At 41.1% G+C, this 18,768-nt stretch overlaps 1 pseudogene; it reads right to left on the reverse strand.

Annotated features, from left to right (window-relative positions):
* LOC102170462 overlaps nucleotides 2,071–18,768 on the reverse strand; it is an 83,536-nt pseudogene continuing 66,838 nt past the window's right edge.

Raw genomic sequence — 18,768 nt, forward strand, 5'->3', positions numbered from 1 at the left:
AACCCCTATGGTCTGAGGGCTTGTCCATTATGGGAGGTTTTGCTTCAGGAATCTTCCACTTGCGGGGGTGTCTTCTCCAAGTTTGGAAATATGTAGGCACTTTGAACGTAATTGACCTTGATGTTGAAGGGTTCAGGTTTGGCATATTACTGCAAGCCTGAGGACAATGGGAAGGGGGCTATTAACATGAATTTGGGAAGAGATTCTCATTGAGAACCCATTATGATGGGTATGTGAATGCTGTGACTTCCTAGGTACTGGGAGTTGTGATACAGGGATGGATAAGTGGGGGTTTTCAGCTTTTTTGTCCAGTGTCTGCTTTCACGTGAATCTGCCTCCCCCTACACCTCTCCTGCCCCCTCCTCCACTCTATTGGAGATCTTGATCATGGTAGACATATAGATCAGAGCTCTGAAGCCTTTGAGTAATAAGCAGATCAGAAATCTCCAACTCCTTCCACCTGTGAGCATCCCAGCACTGGCCAACAGAGTCAGGCTCAAGGCAGCTAGAAAGGCAGAAGCCTGGAGGCCATGAGGAGCTTCCCCTCCTGTAGCTCAGTCCTGATCCTAGGGACTAACGGAGTGGTTCTGACAGCAGAATTAACTTGATGGGAAGTCTAGGGTGAGACAGGAAGGGGAGAGAGAAGGGACACAGTTGGATTAGGGTCTGGCATCTCCTCTCCTGCTTCATGCAAATGTTGCTTTAGCCCCAGAGAAGCCACATTCCAGGACTAGTTTGATGTTTATTTAAAAATACACAGACCTTGCAAGCCATCTGGAAAAGGCTCTGAAGAGGCTCCTGATAAGGGCATCTCACCATATCCCAGCAGCAGGGCAGTAAATCTAGAACACGTAGAAACATCAAAAAAAGCCCTTCCTTGATCAGATGTTGTAAAGAATTTGCCAAGTGTGCAGATAAGGAGATCAGTAGAGACTGCATGTGTGAGTCCTTCAGAGAAAGCCCATTTATTTTCTCCTTCTCTGTTACCTTCTGCTGTCTAGCCAAGTGAGGCCTGCACAACAAGGGGGAGGTGGGCGAGCACTGGCTGTGAGGCTACACAGCCCAAGTTACATATGGCCTCTCTTCCCCAGGTGCCCCGCAACACAGGAGGGTCTCGCCTTTCCTTATCAGTTTTGAAATATGAGGCACAGAGACTCAACGGCTGCCAAGGGAAAAGGCTATCACAGAGCAAATACCTGAAGGGGAGAGACATATTTGAGAAAGAACAGATAACATTTTCAACATATTTAGAGATCCCAGCCCTCGTTCGGCTTCAGTATCCCTTCACCTGAGCTTTTACCAATAAGATGTGTCAAACAAATTAAACTGTTCAGGGGAAGGCATCTTACCAGTCCTTTCTTCTTGTGTTGAAGCTGGCTTGGAGACAACCATGCTGAAATAATCAGTCTTGGTAATTTCACAAGCTAAGGGACTCCAAGCATGCCATATTTTTTTCTTTTTTTAATAAACACCAACTGCTTTTTATTATTCAGTTCCAGAAACCTTTCACAAGATGGTACAAATAAGAAAGAAAAAGAAACACACCCCTACCCAAAACTTTACAACCACAGCTCAGCTAATGATATTTTTTCCATTGTTCCCAGTCAGCTCCAAACCCATTGTGTGCAAAGTCCATTTTCCCATGCATCTAAATGATAGATACAGCCTATGAAATTATTCTATTTGTAGCAGCTTATGTAGATGCAGCCAAACACAAAGCTTCAGGACAAACTATATAGAAACTTTACAAAGTGGGATTTGAATTTAAAATATGAAACACAAAATCTACACAAAACTGATAAAAATCAAGCACAGATATCAGGACTGAAATTTATAACCCATGTGTGAAAGGGAGTCTTGTTTCAAGTGTTTTATTCTGCTAGAGAACAGTCGAGATGAAGATGTAAAGCTTTGTGGTTAGTTTAAATTATATACTCTGTAGATACTATACCAGTTTAAAAAGTTACACATAGACCAACAGATGTCCATCAGTTCACCTGGGTTGACCAGATGCTCCAGCTGGATTGCAGAAAACAAACCAGGCCAATGTGGAAAGAAAATCCACCCGTGCAATTTGTTTGCAGAGTTTATTGATGGGCACATTGCACTCCTGGTCCGTGATGGCTACTGCTTTCTTCATCAGAGCTATCATTATAGGCGTCAGGCCTCTGACCACCTCCTGAGTCCTGAGTGCTATCAAATTCTTGAAGCTCTACCTTCTCTGCGTCTCCAATAATACTTAGAACTTCTGGTCTAGGTGATAGAAGATCTTCTAATTCAGAAAGCTTGTCTAGGTCGATCCAGTTGTTTTCAGGAAACTGTACATCAAACTTTATGTAAAGATCACCTTTTTCAAAGGGATTATGATATTGTGGCATTCCTTCACCTTGAACTATAAGAACACATCCTGGTTTGATTACTTTGCCAGGGGGTTATTTTACCACAATCTGATGTCCATCAAGGTGCTTAAATGTGAACTGAAATCCACACAGAGCTTTAACAAGTCCTATCTTATATGTCATGTGGAAATCATTCCCATCTCTCTGGAACACCTCATGTTCTTTCTTTTGTAGCAAAAGAACAACATCTCCTGGGTCCACTCCTGGGGTCTGCTCTGCTTCCCCAGTAAATGTAAATTCTCTGTCCATGTTTTAGGCCTTTGTCTATGTGGACTTCAAGAATCTTGACTTCTTTAATCACCTTCTTCCCTTCACATTTTTTTACAACGGTCCTTTTCATTAATTACCTCTCCTTCTCCATTACAGTCCAAACACACAGACTGCATCTGCTGTACCATTCCTGGAGCCAGCTGTTTGATCATGATGTGTACACCTTGACCCCGACCAGCACTACCCTTCTGAATAGCTAGCTCCACACTCTCACCTTGGCCACTGCGCGCCGCAGAGTGCGTTCTTGCTGAGGTGTAGTCCGGTTGTCTTGCCATTACACAGGTCTTCTAAAAATACTTTGAGCGGATGCATCATGTCCCCTCCTCTTCTTCTGCCATTTCGACTTCTGCTCTGATTGACCATGAAGCCAAATAAGCCTCCACCAAAAATGAGAGAGAAAATACCCATGCCACCACTTCCACCCTCCCGAAGACCTTGTTCTCCATATCCGTCATATAGTGCCCGCTTCTCAGGATTTGATAGTACTTCATATGAAAAACCGGAGAAGTCGATGGCACCCCACTCCAGTACTCTTGCCTGGAAAATCCCATGGACGGAGGAGCCTGGTGGGCTGCCATCCATGGGGTCGCGAAGAGTCGGACATGACTGAGCGACTTCACTTTCACTTCATGTTCACGCACTGGAGAAGGCAATGGCGACCCACTCCAGTGTTCTTGCCTGGAGAATCCCAGGGACGGGGGAGCCTGGTGGGCTGCCGTCTATGGGGTTGCACAGAGTCGGACACGACTGAAGCGACTTAGCAGCAGCAGCATATGAAAAACTTATTTCTTTGAATTTGTCACCAGCATTTGGACTCTTACCAGGATGGTATTCTTTGTCTAACTTTCTATATGCCTTCTTCAGTTCGTTCTCGCTGGCTCCACGCGGGACGCCCTGGATGTACAGTTTCCTGTCGGCCACGTTTGCCTGGGCGGCCGCCAGGCAGCTCACAGGCAAGAAGGCGGAGCAGCAGGAGGAGCGAAGCCGGGCCCTCGGCAGCAGCGGAGGTGTGGGCGCAGACAGCGAGCAGGCACGCCATAGTTTCTTTGCAGACAGTCACTCTCAACCCCTTGACCAAAGGGAGTATCAATTTTTGCTGAAATCATTAAATAGTAGTAATGGGGGAATTACAGTTCTTTCTCTCAGCAGTTCTTTATTGAAACTCAGTTCAGTTCAGTCGCTCGGTCGTGTCTGACTCTTTGCGACCCCATGAATCATAGCACGCCAGGCCTCCCTGTCCATCACCAACTCCCGGAGTTCACTCAGACTCACGTCCATCGAGTCAGTGATGCCATCCAGCCATCTCATCCTGTGTCGTCCCCTTCTCCTCCTGCCCCCTGTCCCCAATCCCTCCCAGCATCAGAGTCTTTTCCAATGAGTCAACTCTTGGCATGAGGTGGCCAAAGTACTGGAGTTTCAGCTTTAGTATCATTCCTTCCAAAGAAATCCCAGGGCTGATCTCCTTCAGAATGGACTGGTTGGATCTCCTTGCAGTCCAAGGGACTCTCAAGAGTCTTCTCCAACACCACAGAGATGAAAACAGGATTAAAACTGAATAACCCATTGGAATGCAGAGTTCCAAAGAGTAGCAAGGAGAGAGAAGAAAGCCTTCCTAAGTGATCAGTGCAAAGAAATAGAGGAAAACAATAGAATGAGAAGGACTAGAGATCTCTTCAAGAAAATTAAAGATACCAAGGGAACACTTCATGCAGAGATGGGCTCAATAAAGGACAGGAATGGTATGGACCTAACAGAAGCAGAAGATATTAAGAAGAATATGTGGCAAGAATACACAGAAGAACTGTACAAAAAAGATCATCACAACCCAGATAATCAAGATGGTGTGATCACTCACCTAGAGCCAGACATCCTGGAATACAAAGTCAAGTCGGCCTTAGAAAACATCACTATGAGCAAAGCTAGTGGAGGTGATGGAATTCCAATTGAGCTATTTCAAATCCTAAAAGATGATGCTGTGAAAGTGCTGCACCCAATATGCCAGCAAATTTGGACAACTTAGCAGTGGCCACAGGAATGGAAAAGGTCAGTTTTCATTCCAATCCCAAAGAAAGGCGATGCCAAAGAATGCTCAAACTACCAAACAATTGCACTTATCTCACACGCTACTAAAGTAATGCTCAAAATTCTCCAAGTTAGGCTTCAACAGTACGTGAACCATGAACTTTCAGATGTTCAAGCTGGATTTAGAAAAGGCAGAGGAACCAGAGATCAAATTGCCAACATCCGTTGGATCATTGAGAAAGCAAGAGCATTCCAGAAAAACATCTACTTCTGCTTTATTGACTATTCCAAAGCCTTTGACTGTGTGGATCACCACACACTGTGGCAACTCTGAAAGAGACGGAAATACCAGACCACCTGACGTGCCTCTTGAGAAATCTGTATGCATGTCAGGAAGCAACAGTTAGAACTGGACATGGAACAACAGACTGGTTCCAAATAGGGAAAGGAGTACATCAAGGCTGTATATTTAACATATGCTTATTTAACCCTGCTTATTTAACTTATATGCAGACTACATCATGAGAAACACTTGGCTGAAGGAAGCACAAGCTGGAATCAACACTTCCAGGAGAAATATCAATAACCTCAGATATGCAGATGATACCACCCTTATGGCAGAAAGCAAAGAAGAACTAGAGACCCTCCTGATGACAGTGAAAGAGGAGAGTGAAAAGTTGGCTTAAAACTCAACATTCAGAAAACTAAGATCATGGCATCTGGTCCCATCACTTCATGGGAAATAGATGGGGAAACAGTGGAAACAGTGTCAGACTTTATTTTTGGGGGCTCCAAAATCACTGCAGATGGTGATTGCAGCCATGAAATTAAAGATGCTTCCTCCTTGGAAGAAAAGTTATAACCAACCTAGGCAGCATATTAAAAAGCAGAGACATTACTTTGCCAACAAAAGGTCCATATAGTCAAAGCTATGGTTTTTCCAGTAGTCACGTATGGATGTGAAAATTGGACTATAAAGAAAGCTGAGTGCCGAAGAACTGATGCTTTTGAACTGTGGTGTTGGAGAAGACTCTTGAGAGTCCCTTGGACTGCAGGGAGATCCAGCCAGTCCATCCTAAAGGAGATCAGTCCTGAGTGTTCATTGGAGGGACTGATGTTGAAGCTGAAACTCCAATACTTTGGCCACCTGATGCGAAGAGCTGACTCATTGGAAAAGACCCTGATGCTGGGAAAGATTGAAGGCAGGAGGAGAAGGGGATGACAGAGGATGAAATGGTTGGATGGCATCACTGACTCTATGGACATGAGTTTGAGCAAGCTCTGGGAGATGGTGAAGGACAGGGAAGCCTGGCGTGCTGCAGTCCATGGGGTCACAAAGAGTCAGACTGAGCGACTGAACTGACTGAACCCATATTGGGATCATGATTGTTGCTCAGTTGCTCAATCATGTCTGACTTTTTGGGGTCCCATGGACTACAGCATGCCAGGCCTCCCTGTCCATTACCAACTCCTGGAGTTTACCCAAACGCATGTCCATCAAGTCGGTCATGCCATCCAACCATCTCATCCTCTGTCGTCCCCTTCTCCTCCTGCCTTCAATCTTTCCCAGTATCAGGGTCTTTTCCATGAGTCAGCTGTTCGCATCAGGTGGCCAAAGTATTGGAGTTTCAGCTTCAACATCAGTCCCTCCAATGAACACTCAGGACTGATCTCCTTTATGATGGACTGGTTGAATTTCCCTGCAGTCCAAGGGACTCTCAAGAGTCTTCTCCAACACCACAGTTCAAAAGCATCAATAGCAAAGTAATATCTCTGTTTTTTAACATGCTGTCTAGATTGGTCATAGCTTTTCTTCCAAGGAGGAAGCATCTTTTAATTTCATGGCTGCAGTCACCATGTGCAGTGATTTTGGAGCCCCCCAAAATAAAGTCTGACACTGTTTCCACTGTTTCCCCATCTATTTGCCATGAAGTGATGGGACTGCATGCCATGATCTTAGTTTTCTGAATGTTGAGTTTTAAACCAGTTTTTTCATTCTCCTCTTTCACCTTCATCAAGAGGCTCTTTAGTTCCTATTCGCTTTCTGCCTTAAGGGTGGTGTCATCTGCATATCTGAAGTTATTGATATTTTGCCTGGCAATCTTGATTCCAGCTTGTGCTTCATCCAGCCTGGCATTTTGCTTGATGTACTCTTCATGTAAGTTAAATAAGCAGGGTGACAATATGCAGTCTTGACATAGTCCTTTCCTGATTTTGAACCAGTCCATTGTTCCATGTCTGGTTCTAACTGTTGCTTCTTGACCTGCATACAGGTTTTCTCAGGGATCATGCTGGAATTCTTTTATAGGTCAAGTTAAGGCTTCATGAGCCTCTTCAGCTTTCACTTTCATCTTTCCCATCATCAGCACTGCTTGTTAGCTAAAGCAATGGAGGGAAAAGGAATTTCGATTAATTGGAGGCCACACTAAGGAAATCTAAGAGTGTTCCACACATGACAAGCTTGCAGAGAGGGTTCTGATGGGAAATCCAAGACAATCCAAACAAAAGAAGTAAGGAGGAGGTAAGGTGTATTCTGAGGAATTAATAATCTGAAATGTACTACCAGGAAGAGACTAATTCCAGATTTCTACAGCTTCAAATTCTCTTAAAATATAAGGATAGCTGGGAGGCAAGAAAATTCTTAAAACTTACATTGTGAAAATATGAGGTCACCAGTTTAAAGAATGAAAAGATACTGGGTTTTATGAGGGGATCTCGAAAAATGAGAAGAGAAGAAAGAGAAAGCTGGGTGTTTAAGTCTCTTTCTTTTTAGAATTGCGATACATATTCCTAATGTTCTTGGCCTTTTATATATCCTTGAGACCTTACCAGGTCTTACCTGGTTACGTTTCCCTCCAAAACATGGTATTCTTTTCTATTTTGACTTCTAATAAGCTCTGCCATTTGCCTGAATGATTTTCTACTCATTTTACATCTGGAAAACCTCATTCGTCTTCCAAGATGCAGCTCAAATATTTCAAGGAAGACTTCCCACCATCCATAGCCAGAGTGAATCTGTGTCCTTATCTGCTCTGCCCATGTCTCTTAATTCCACCTTTGGGCCCTTACATTGCATATATTTCTTGTTCTTATGTCTGTTCATTTTTGTATCCTTAATACCTGGGGGAGGGGGGAGACATATCTTGTAAATAAATATGAAATACTGAAAAGATGAGTGAATGAATACAAGAGTGAAGATGAGTAGATCGAACATTTGGCATAGGTGACATAATATTAACAACAGACAGATACAACAAATATAGTTAATTTTGAGTTTTCTCTCTTCTTCACATAACATAGAGATCTTCAAGATTTAAGTAACAATAACTTTAGTAAGGAGGGTATTTGTCTCACTATCTCACCTCTAAGGCATCATTCAGTTGCAGGTGCTATATTTTAAGAGCATCTTAGACTCCCTGAATTGGAACGGACCATGAAGATTATTTGGCCCAATCTCGTTTTCATGACAATGTTTTCATCAAGTGGTTGTCCAGCCTCTGATTGCAACTTACCCATCATCAGAGTCAGGGAGCTAACAACTTCCTGACACAGTCAGTTTTGTCTTCAAACCTTATTTAACATGAGCTTTGTTTTAATGAACTTTCTCCCTTTGCTCCTAGGGCTTAATCCTTTAGCTCTCAGAAGACAGTCATAATGCTTTCCTTACCTCAGTCTTTCCCACTCTAGGTGAAACCCTGTTATCCTTCAGCAGCTCATTATATGACATGACAATATCACCCAAGAAACCAGAGGAATATGCTTTGACCACACCGGGCGCAGAGCATAGCGCCACCAGCACAGAAGTCCATTAGGACTGTCGCATTTTCCTTATTCTTGCAATCCTAACAGCTACTTATGGAGACTTGTTGAATATTCATTTATGTTTCAAGCTCTTAACACTCAGTGTATCATTTAATTCTTTTCCTATTTTGTACATGATGAAACTGAGACTTGTAGAGGATAAATACTTGCCCAGAGTCACACTATGAGTACTATATTTCTGTTAATAGAGCTTGTGATTATTTTTTGTTTTGTTGACTTTTTTGGGGCAGTCATACCCAGAGTTAACTCCTACTGAAACATCTAAGTGTTTTCTGCATGTTTGATGACTTGGTCATTATTTCCACCTTCATAAATCAATTAAGAAGTTTTTTTCCCCCCAAATTTTATTATACAAATTTTCAAATATTGAGAAAATATTGAAAGAATAGTACAATGAACACTGTACATCTGCCTGAATCCACGGGTTATCATTTTATCAGGTTGGTTTTATATAACTTTTTATTTATACATCTATCTTTCCATCCATGAATTTCAAAATAGGTTGCACTTCTCCCTTAAATTTTTTAGTATGCATTTCCTAAGAATAAAAAATATTGTCCTATATAAACAATTGTCCCACCTAAAAAAGTTAGCAATAATACCCAGTCCTTACAAACTCCTTTAACTTTCCCAAAATATCTTTTGCAAAAAATTGTGGTATAATACACATCCCATAAAATTTACAATTTTAATAATTTTTAAGTGTACAGAACACAAGTGTTAAGCGCATTCACTTTGGTGCAAACAGTTCTAGAACTCTTTTCATCTTGAAAAACTGAGTCTGTATCCATTAAATAATCACTCCTCATTCTCTTTTTCTCCAGCCCATGATAACCACCGTTCCATCGTCTACCTCTATGAATTTGACTACTCTGGATACTTCATGTAAGTGAAATCATACAATGTTTGTCATTTTTATGACTGGCTTATTTCACTTAGCATAATATCCTCAAAATTCATCCATGTTGTAGTGTGGGAAATGTAGATTTTCCATCCTTTTTAAGGCTGAATTATATTCCATTGTGTGTTTATATAATATTTATTTATTCACCTGTTGATGGACACTTGAGTTGCTTCTACTTTTATGCTATTTTGAATAGTGCTGCTATGAACATGAGTGCATAAGCATCTTTTGAAGCCTTTATTTGAATTCTTTAGAGTATATACCCAGAAGTGGAATTGCTGGGTTGTATGATAATTTATATAATTTTGAAGGGAACCTTTATACTGCTTTCCCCAGCAGCTGCTCACTTCTTACCAACAATGCGCAAGGGTTTTCATTTCTTTACATCCTCACCAATGCTTCTTTTCTTTTCTTTCTTTCTCTCTCTTTTTCTTTGATGGTAGCTATTCTAATGTATGTGATGTGGTTTCTCATTGTGGTTTAAATTACTTTTCCTTAATGATTAGTGATGGTGGACATCCTTTCATGTGCTTATTGGCTCTTTGTATATCTTCTTTAGAGAAATGTCTATTCAAGTCCTCTGCCTATTTGTAATAGAGTTGTTTATTTTTTGTTGTTGAATTGTAAGAGTTCTTTATACATTCTGGATATTAACCCCTTATCAGATATAAGATTTGTAAATATTTTCTTCCATTCTGTGGATTACCTTTCACTCTGTTTATGTCCTTTGATGAAACAGTGACTTTTTGAATTCAAAATATCTTTGTTCTGACTCAACTTCATGTCTTTGCATGTTTTATCTCTACCTAGAATGTCCTCCTACCTTCTTCTGTTTGGATAATGCTTATGCATCCTCTAATACTCAGCCCCATTGTCGCCTCTTCCACTCCATCTGAATTGGAAATTTTACAACTGTATTCCTAGAGTATTCTCTGCAGGAGCCTCTATTATGGCTTTTAGTCTAGAGCGTTATAGCCCTCTGATTACCTTGAAGGCAAAGACCACTTCGTTTGTCTTTATTTTCATAGTGCCTAGAACAGTGGCTCATAAACTCCTTTTGAACTAGCAAGTGTTATATTTAGCTGAACACTCTGAACTAGAGAGGTCAGAGGAAATCACCAAGAATGGAGAAAAGTGATGATGATGAAAAAGCATGTGTGTAATTTTTACAATAATCAAATAATGTAGACATATATTATTTCATTCCACCCAGCTTTATTGATGTATGATTGACAAAACTTGTATGTATTTAGGTTGTACAATGTGATTTTTTTTAAAGGCCAATGTAATGATTTAATACACATATACATTATGAAATTATTACCACAATCAAGTTAATTAATACATCCATCACCTCACATAATTTTATTTGCTTTTGTTTTGTGGTGAGAACGCTTAGTATCTACTCATTCAGCAAATACCAAATATATAAGAAAGTGAAGAGGAACTAAAAAGCCTCTTGATGAAAGTGAAAGAGGAGAGTGAAAAAGTTGGCTTAAAGCTCAACATTCAGAAAACGAAGATCATGGCATCTGGTCCCATCACTTCATGGGAAATAGATGGGGAAGCAATGGAAACAGTGTCAAACTATCTTTTTGGGCTCCAAAATCACTGCAGATGGTGACTGCAGCCATGAAATTAAAAGACGCTTACTCCTTGGAAGAAAAGTTATGACCAACCTAGATGGCATATTGAAAAGCAGAGACATTACTTTGCCAGCAAAGGTCCGTTTAGTCAAGGCTATGGTTTTTCCTGTGGTCATGTATGGATGCGAGAGTTGGACTGTGAAGAAAGCTGAGCGTTGAAGAATTGATGCTTTTGAACTGTGGAGAAGACTCTTGAGAGTCCCTTGGACTGCAAGAAGATCCAACCAGTCCATTCTGAAGGAGATCAGCCCTGGGATTTCTTTGGAGGGAATGATGCTAAAGCTGAAACTCCAGTACTTTGGCCATCTCATGCGAAGAGTTGACTCATTGGAAAAGACTCTGATGCTGGGAGGTATTGGGGGCAGAAGGAAAAGGGGACGACAGAGGATGAGATGGCTGGATGGCATCACCGACTCAATGGACATGAGTTTGAGTGAACTCCGGGAGTTGGTGATGGACAGGGAGGCCTGGCGTGCTGCAATTCATGGGGTCACAAAGAGTCAGACATGACTGAGTGACTGAACTGAACTGAACGGATGGAACTTTGTTGGCAAATTTATATCTCTGCTTTTTAATATGCAGTCAAGGTTTGTCATAGCTTTCCTTCCAAGGAGTGTCTTTTAATTTCATGGGGGCAGTCACCATCTGCAGTAATTCTGGAACCCAAGGAAATAAAATCTGTCACTGCTTCCACTTTGCCATGAAGTGATGGGACTGGATGCCATGATCTTAGTTTTTTCTTAGTGTTGAGTTTCAAGCCAGCTTTTTTACTCTCTTCTTTCCCTCATCAAGAGACTCTTTGGTTCTTCTTCACTTTCTGCCATTAGGGTGGTATTATCTGCAAATCTGAGGTTATTGATATTTCCCCTGACAATCTTAGTTCCAGCTTGTGATTCATCCAGTCAGACATTTTGCACGATATACTCTGCATATAGGGGTTTCCCAGGTGGCTCAGTGGGCAAAGGATCCGCCTGCAATGCAGAAGGTGCAGGAGATGCAAGCTCAATCCCTGAGTTGGAAAGTTTCCCTGAAGGTGGGCATGGCAACCCACTCCAGTATTCTTGCCTGGAGAATCCCATGGACAGAGGAGCCTGCTGCTGCTGCTGCTGCTGCTGCTGCTGCTGCTAAGTTGCTTCAGTTGTGTCTGACTCTGTGTGACCCCATAGATGGCAGCCCACAAGGCTTCCCTATCCCTGTGATTCTCCAGGCAAGAAGACTGGAGTGGGTTGCCATTTCCTTCTCCAATGCATGAAAGTGAGAAGTGAAAGTGAAGTCACTCAATCGTGTCCGACTCTTAGTGTCCCCATGGACTGCAGCCTACCAGGCTCCTCTGTCCATGGATTTTCCAGGTAAGAGTACTGGAGTGGGGTGCCATTGCCTTCTCCAACAGAGGAGCCTGGCAGACTACAAAGAATTGCAGAGTTGAACACGACTGAAGCAATTAAGCACACATTCACTCATGCACACTCTGCATATAAGTTGAATAAGCAAAATGACAATATACAGCCTAGCATACTCCTTTCCCAATTTCGAACCACTCAGCTATTCTATGTCCTATAGGAAATCAATCCTGAATATATATTGGAAGGACTGATGCTGAAGCTGAAGCTCCAATACTTTGGCCACCTGATGTGAAGAACTGACTTATTGGAAAAGACCCTGATGCTGGGAAAGATTGAAGGTGAAAGGAGAAAGAGCAGCAGAAGAGGAGATGGTTAGATAGCATCACTGACTTAATGGACATGAATGTGAACAAACTTCAGGAGATAGTGAAGGACAGGGGAGCCTGGTGTGCCGCAGTCCCTGGGGTCACAAAGAGTCGGACATGACTTAGTGACTGAACAACAACAAGACCACGATGATACATACTCGTTTCCCTGAACTTATTCATCTTGTGGCCAAAATTTTGTGCCTTTCAACCAATATCTCCCCATAGCCTCTGTATCTCAGTGCTTAGCAACCACCATTCTACTGTTTGTTTCTATGAGTTCAACTTTTTTAGATTCCACATATATGGAGATCACATAGCATTTGTCTTCCTGTGTCTGGTTTATTCCACTTAGCATGATGTCCTTCAGATTCATCCATGTTGTTGCACATGGCAAGTCTCTTTTTTAACAGCTGGAGAATATTCCTGTGTGTGTCACATTTTCTTTCTCCGTCCATCTGTCGGTGCATCCGGGTCTCGGCAGTGAAAGCATGGAGTCCTAACCACTGGGCCACTAGGGAATTCCTAGGCTGTTTCCATATCTCGGCTATTGTAAATAATACTGCAACAAACATGAGGATGAAGACATCTCTTCAACATACTGATTCCATTTCCTTTGGATGTATACCCAGAAGTGGGATTGCTGGATCATACAGCAGTTCTATTTTTTTTGAAAAACCTCATTACTTTTTTCCATAACGGTGGTCCAAATTGACATTCCTATCAGCAGTGTACAAGGGTTCCCTTGTCCACATCTTCACCAACCCTATTTATCTCTTATCTTTTTAATAGCAGCCGGGTTAGGCACCTTAATTGATGTGAGGTGATATTTCACTGTGGTTTTGATTTACATTTCTCTGATGGTTAGTGATGTTTAGCACCTTTTCTGGAGAAGGCAATGGCACCCCACTCCAGTACTCTTGCGCCTGGAAAATCCCATGGACGGAGGAGCCTGGTGGGCTGCCGTCCATGGGGTCACTAAGAGTCGGGCACGACTGAGCGGCTTCACTTTCACTTTTCACTTTAATGCATTGGAGAAGGAAATGGCAACCCACTCCAGTGTTCTTGCCTGGAGAATCCCAGGGATGGGGGAGCCTGGTGGGCTGCCGTCTATGGGGTTGCACAGAGTTGGACACGACTGAAACGACTTAGCAGCAGCAACAGCACCTTTTCACATACCTGTTGGCCATTTGTATGCCTTCTTCGAAAAAATGTCATCTCAGGTCCTTTTAATGCAGTTATTTTTATTTTTTTGCTATGAGTTCTTTGTGTATTTTGGATATTAACTTCTTATCAGATATATGGTTTGCAAATATCTACTCTCAGTCCATAGGTTGCCTTTTCATTTTGTTGATGGTTCACTCACTTTGCTGTATGTTACTTGGCTTGTTTTTACTTTGACATAGTCCCATTTATTTATTTTTGCTTTTGTTGCCTGTGCTTTTGGTGTTACACACAAAAAATTATTGCCAAAACCAATGTCAAGGAGTTTTCCCCCTGTGTTTTCTTCTAGGAGTTTTATGGTTTCACGTTTTACTTTTATTTTATTTTTGGCTGCACTGCATGGCATGCAAAATCTTAGTTTCCTGCTGCTGCTGCCAGGGATCAAATCCATACCTCCTGCAGAGGAAGTGTGGAGTCTTAACCACTGGACTTCCAGGGAAATCCCTCAGGTTTTGCATTGAAATCTAATCCATTTTGAATTATTTTTTGCATATGTGTAACATAGGGCCCAATGCATTCTGTTGCATGTGGATATCCAATTTTCCCAACACTATTTATTGAAGAGATTATCCTTTTCTAATATACGTTATATATTCTTGATGCTCTTGTCAAAGATTAGTTGGCTGTATATGTGTGGATTTATTTCTGGGCTCTGTATTCTGTTCCATTGGTCTGTGTGTCTGTTTTTATGCCAGTATCATACTGTTCTGATTACTATCGCCTTACAGTGTAGTTTGAAGTCAGAAAGTGTTATGTCTCCAGGTTTGTTCTTCTTTCTCAAGGTTGCCTTGACTAGTCAGGGTTTTTTGTGGTTCCATATGTATTTTAGAATTTCTTTTTTATATTTCTGTGAAAATTCCATTGAAATTTTGATGGACTACATTGAATCTGTAGATCATTTTGGGTAGTATGAACATGTTAACAATATTAATTCTTCTAATTCGTGAATATGAGATATCTTTCCATTTATTGGCATCTTTTTCAATTTGTCTCATCAGTGTCTGATAGTTTTCAATGTACAAATATTTCACCTCCTTGTATTTTATTCTTTCTGGTGCTATTATAAATTGGACTGTTTTCTTAATTTCCTTTTTGATAGTTCATTGTTAGTATATAGAAATGAAACTGATTTTTGCATGTTAATTTTATATCCTGCAACTATACTGAATTCTTTCATTAGTTCTAGTAGTGTTTTAGTGGTGTCTTTAGGTATTTCTATAGATAAGTTCCTGTCAACTACAATTAGAGAGAATTTAACTTCTTTTCTGATGTGGATGCCTTGTATTTATTTTTCTTGCCTAACTGATCCAACTAAGTCTTCCAGTGTAATGTTGAATAGCAGTTATGAGAGTGGGTATCTTTGTCATGTTTTTGACCTTAAGGAAAAGTTGTCAACTTTTCATCACTGAGTGTGATGTTAGTGGGTTTGTCATAGATGGCCTTCTTATGTTGAGGTACTTTCTTCTATACTTAATTTGTGGAGAGTTTTGAATCGTGAGAGGATTTTGAATTTTGTTAAATGCCTTTTCGGCATCTAGTAAGGTGATTATATGGTTTTTATCCTTTATTATGTTAATGCAGATCATCACATTTATTAATTTGCATATGTTGACTCATGCTTGCAGGGATAAATCCTACTTGATCATAGTGTTTGATCCTTTTAATGTGCTGTTGAATTCATCTGCTAGTATTTTGTTGAGGGTTCTTGCATCTATGTTCATGAAGGATATTGGCTATAACTTTCTTATAGTGTTCTTGTCAGGCCTTGGTATCAGGGTAATGCTGGCCTTGTAAAATGAGTTTGAAAGTGTTCTCTCCTCTGTAATTTTTTAGAAAATTTTGAGAAGGATTGATGTTAGTTCGTCTTTAAATGTTTGGTAGATTTACCAGTGAAGCCAACTGGTCCTCGGCTTTTCTTTATTAGGGATTCTTGATTACTGATTCAATCTCCTGACTCAGTACTGGTCTGTTTAGATTTTCTTTTTCTTCAATATTCAGTCTTGGTTGGTTGTATGTTTCTAGGAATTTATCCACTTCTTCAAGGTTCTCCAATTTGTTGGCATATAATTGTTCACAGTAGCCTCTTATAATCCTTTGCATTTCTGTGGTATGATGTTATCTTATTTGATCCTCAAAACAGTAGGTAAAGTATGCATATTTAGTCTTCATTTTACAGAGGAAGAAGGTGAACTTCTGAGAGGTTCATTGACTTTCTTAAGGCTACATAGACGAAAATTGGTGGGGCCAGGTCCTTTCACTACCAGTTCATTGTTCTTTTCCTGTATAGGGCATTGTGGAAGTAACTGAAAATGCTTAGCTTGGACTAGAAAAGACTTAGAGCAGATATTACAGACATTTTCAAAGATCTAAAAGAATAACACATGGAGTTCTTGAAAGGGCTTCCATTTATTCTGTTTAGTTCTTAAGAGTGAGATTAGGAAGGTAATAGGAAGAACTTTTTGACAATAAAACTGTCCAAATTTGAACTGGACTTTCTAATCAACTTCCTATAACTTGGGGTGTTAAAGCATCAGCATATGGCCATCTGAAAGGAAAGTTCTTGGATGGGAGCCTGGACTAGATGACCCTGAGATCTCTCAATGACTTTAGTATTCCCTTTGGGTCTTTCCCTGTATCTCTTGTGAACATATGTCCTGGGAACATTTGCATGGCTGGCTTAACCAGAACCACCAGTAAAGTTGGACATCACCCCTTTGTAGAAGGCTGAGTTGTACCTTGCTCCCAGAAGCAAATAAAGAAAACAGTTCTGAACTGAAATGAATATTGATTGATTCCCATCAAGAAATGTGTTCCTTTCAGTGATGCTTAGGATCATAATGCTAAGAAAGCCCTCATTGCAGTTGGAACCAAGAAATCAAGATCTCCAAAACTCAGAGGTATAATCGGATGGGAATAAGAGAAACAGTTGTATTAGGGACAGGTCAGAGGGAACTATTCAGCAAGAATTCCCCTCTGTACACCACATTCTTCTCCTGGAAGCACTTTGAAAACTTGACCTTGAATTCTTTCTGGGAGAAAGGAGAAGTCAGTAACCTGGGGGGTCGGAGTAGGAACCAAAGTCTTAGGATATAATCCAGTTGTCAAATGTCCTTCATGCTCCTCTGGCAGCGTGAAGTCAGAGGTTTCCAGGAGACTGCTGATTGCTCATACAATCAGGTCATGAAGCCCTAACTGCTCAGTGCAGCATTGAGCTCTTGGAGGGATTGAGTATTAGAACAACATCGATGTCTTCACATTCAGTATTTAATAATCTGGACGCATATTGCCATCACCCTTCTGTGAACCCTGACCTTCCTTTCAAGTCCCTGGCCCTCAGGTTCATTAAAAAAATCTGATCGCTAGTGACCTGGGTCCCGTTGCAGCTGACACTGCCTCAGTCCTTTCATTTCTGCTCTGGCCCTGACATGCTTCAGGGATGCAAAACAGCTGGGGCTCAGTGGTGAGAAAATAACTTGCTGGAGAAACCTGTCTACAGCAAGGACTTCAGTGTGGAGCTAGGAGATGGGAAAAGGACAGCAGGAAATAAGAGGTTTTGCCCTGCTGAGCAGGAAAATATTGTTTTCATGGGCTACCAGGATGCAGAGGTTGGGGCAAAGATGAAATTCTCTTCTAAGGAAAGAAAAATGAGAGAGAAATAGCTTCTCTCCAGCTGTAGCCAAAACAGCTGCAGGGTCACCCTTTGGATCAGGGATTCCTCTCTGGTTTCCCAGTGAAGCTTTAAATTCTGGACCTAAGACTTATCCCCAAATAGCTTTTGAAAGAGTGATTTGGGTTATGTTCTTTACATGAAAAAAAGCTTCTTTTTTCAACATGTAATTCTGAGGTCTTACCCACTGTCTCTGTAATTCTCATTCTGATCCTTAACGGAAATACAGCACTGGAGACTGGACATAATTTGACATTTTCCAGGCTTTGACATTGAACAAGGACATATGGTATAAGAAGTGACTCTCGGTCCAACAGGATGTGTATACTGAGGGATGTACTTCTCTGACAGTAGGGCTGGGACACACTGAGTGATCCCTATTGCCTTAGTGACAGTATTTGCAATGTGACCAGCTAGGCTCAGGGATGCAACCTAAGACTGCAGGGCAGGTCTTTGGCCTGACCTGGCCTGGCACTTAACACAACCATAATAAATGTTTGCTGAGCACATACTCAGTGCCACCCCCAGTGAGAAGTGGAGCTGTAACAACCAGTACTATTGACATAGACTTCCTTTTACAAGGCCCTTTCACAGACATCTAATTTCCTCTATGCAAGAGCTCTTTGAAGTATGTATGGCAGGTCTAATTATTAACAACTTCATTTTGCAGATGAAGAAACTGAGCATTAAATGAATTAAGTGGCATCCCCAAAGTCAAACAGCTAATCAAGGATGGAACAAGTTTTTAGACTCTAAATCCCATATTCCCTCTCCTATAAGAAAATAATCCACACTTATGGCCAAAATAGCTTACTTAAAACAGACTATACCTGTGTAAGGGGTATGGATGATATAAGATTGGCCTTGATAGTTGTGAAGCTATGTATTGTTGGGTAAATAGGAGTCGATTATATCCTTTTATTTATGTATATGTTATAATTTTTTTTAATAACACCAAGGGGGTTTTAAAAGAATGAATGTGTGTTCTGTGTTGAAATTCTGCCCTTTCCAAAAAAACTGTTCTTAGATAATTTTCCTTTCTCTATCTCTATGTTTTCTTCCAAAGGTGGAGACCTCACTACTGATAATAGCTGCCATTTACTGAG

Source organism: Capra hircus, chromosome 19 (genome assembly GCF_001704415.2).
Source record: "Capra hircus breed San Clemente chromosome 19, ASM170441v1, whole genome shotgun sequence".
In the NCBI taxonomy this organism is placed as follows: domain Eukaryota; kingdom Metazoa; phylum Chordata; class Mammalia; order Artiodactyla; family Bovidae; genus Capra; species Capra hircus.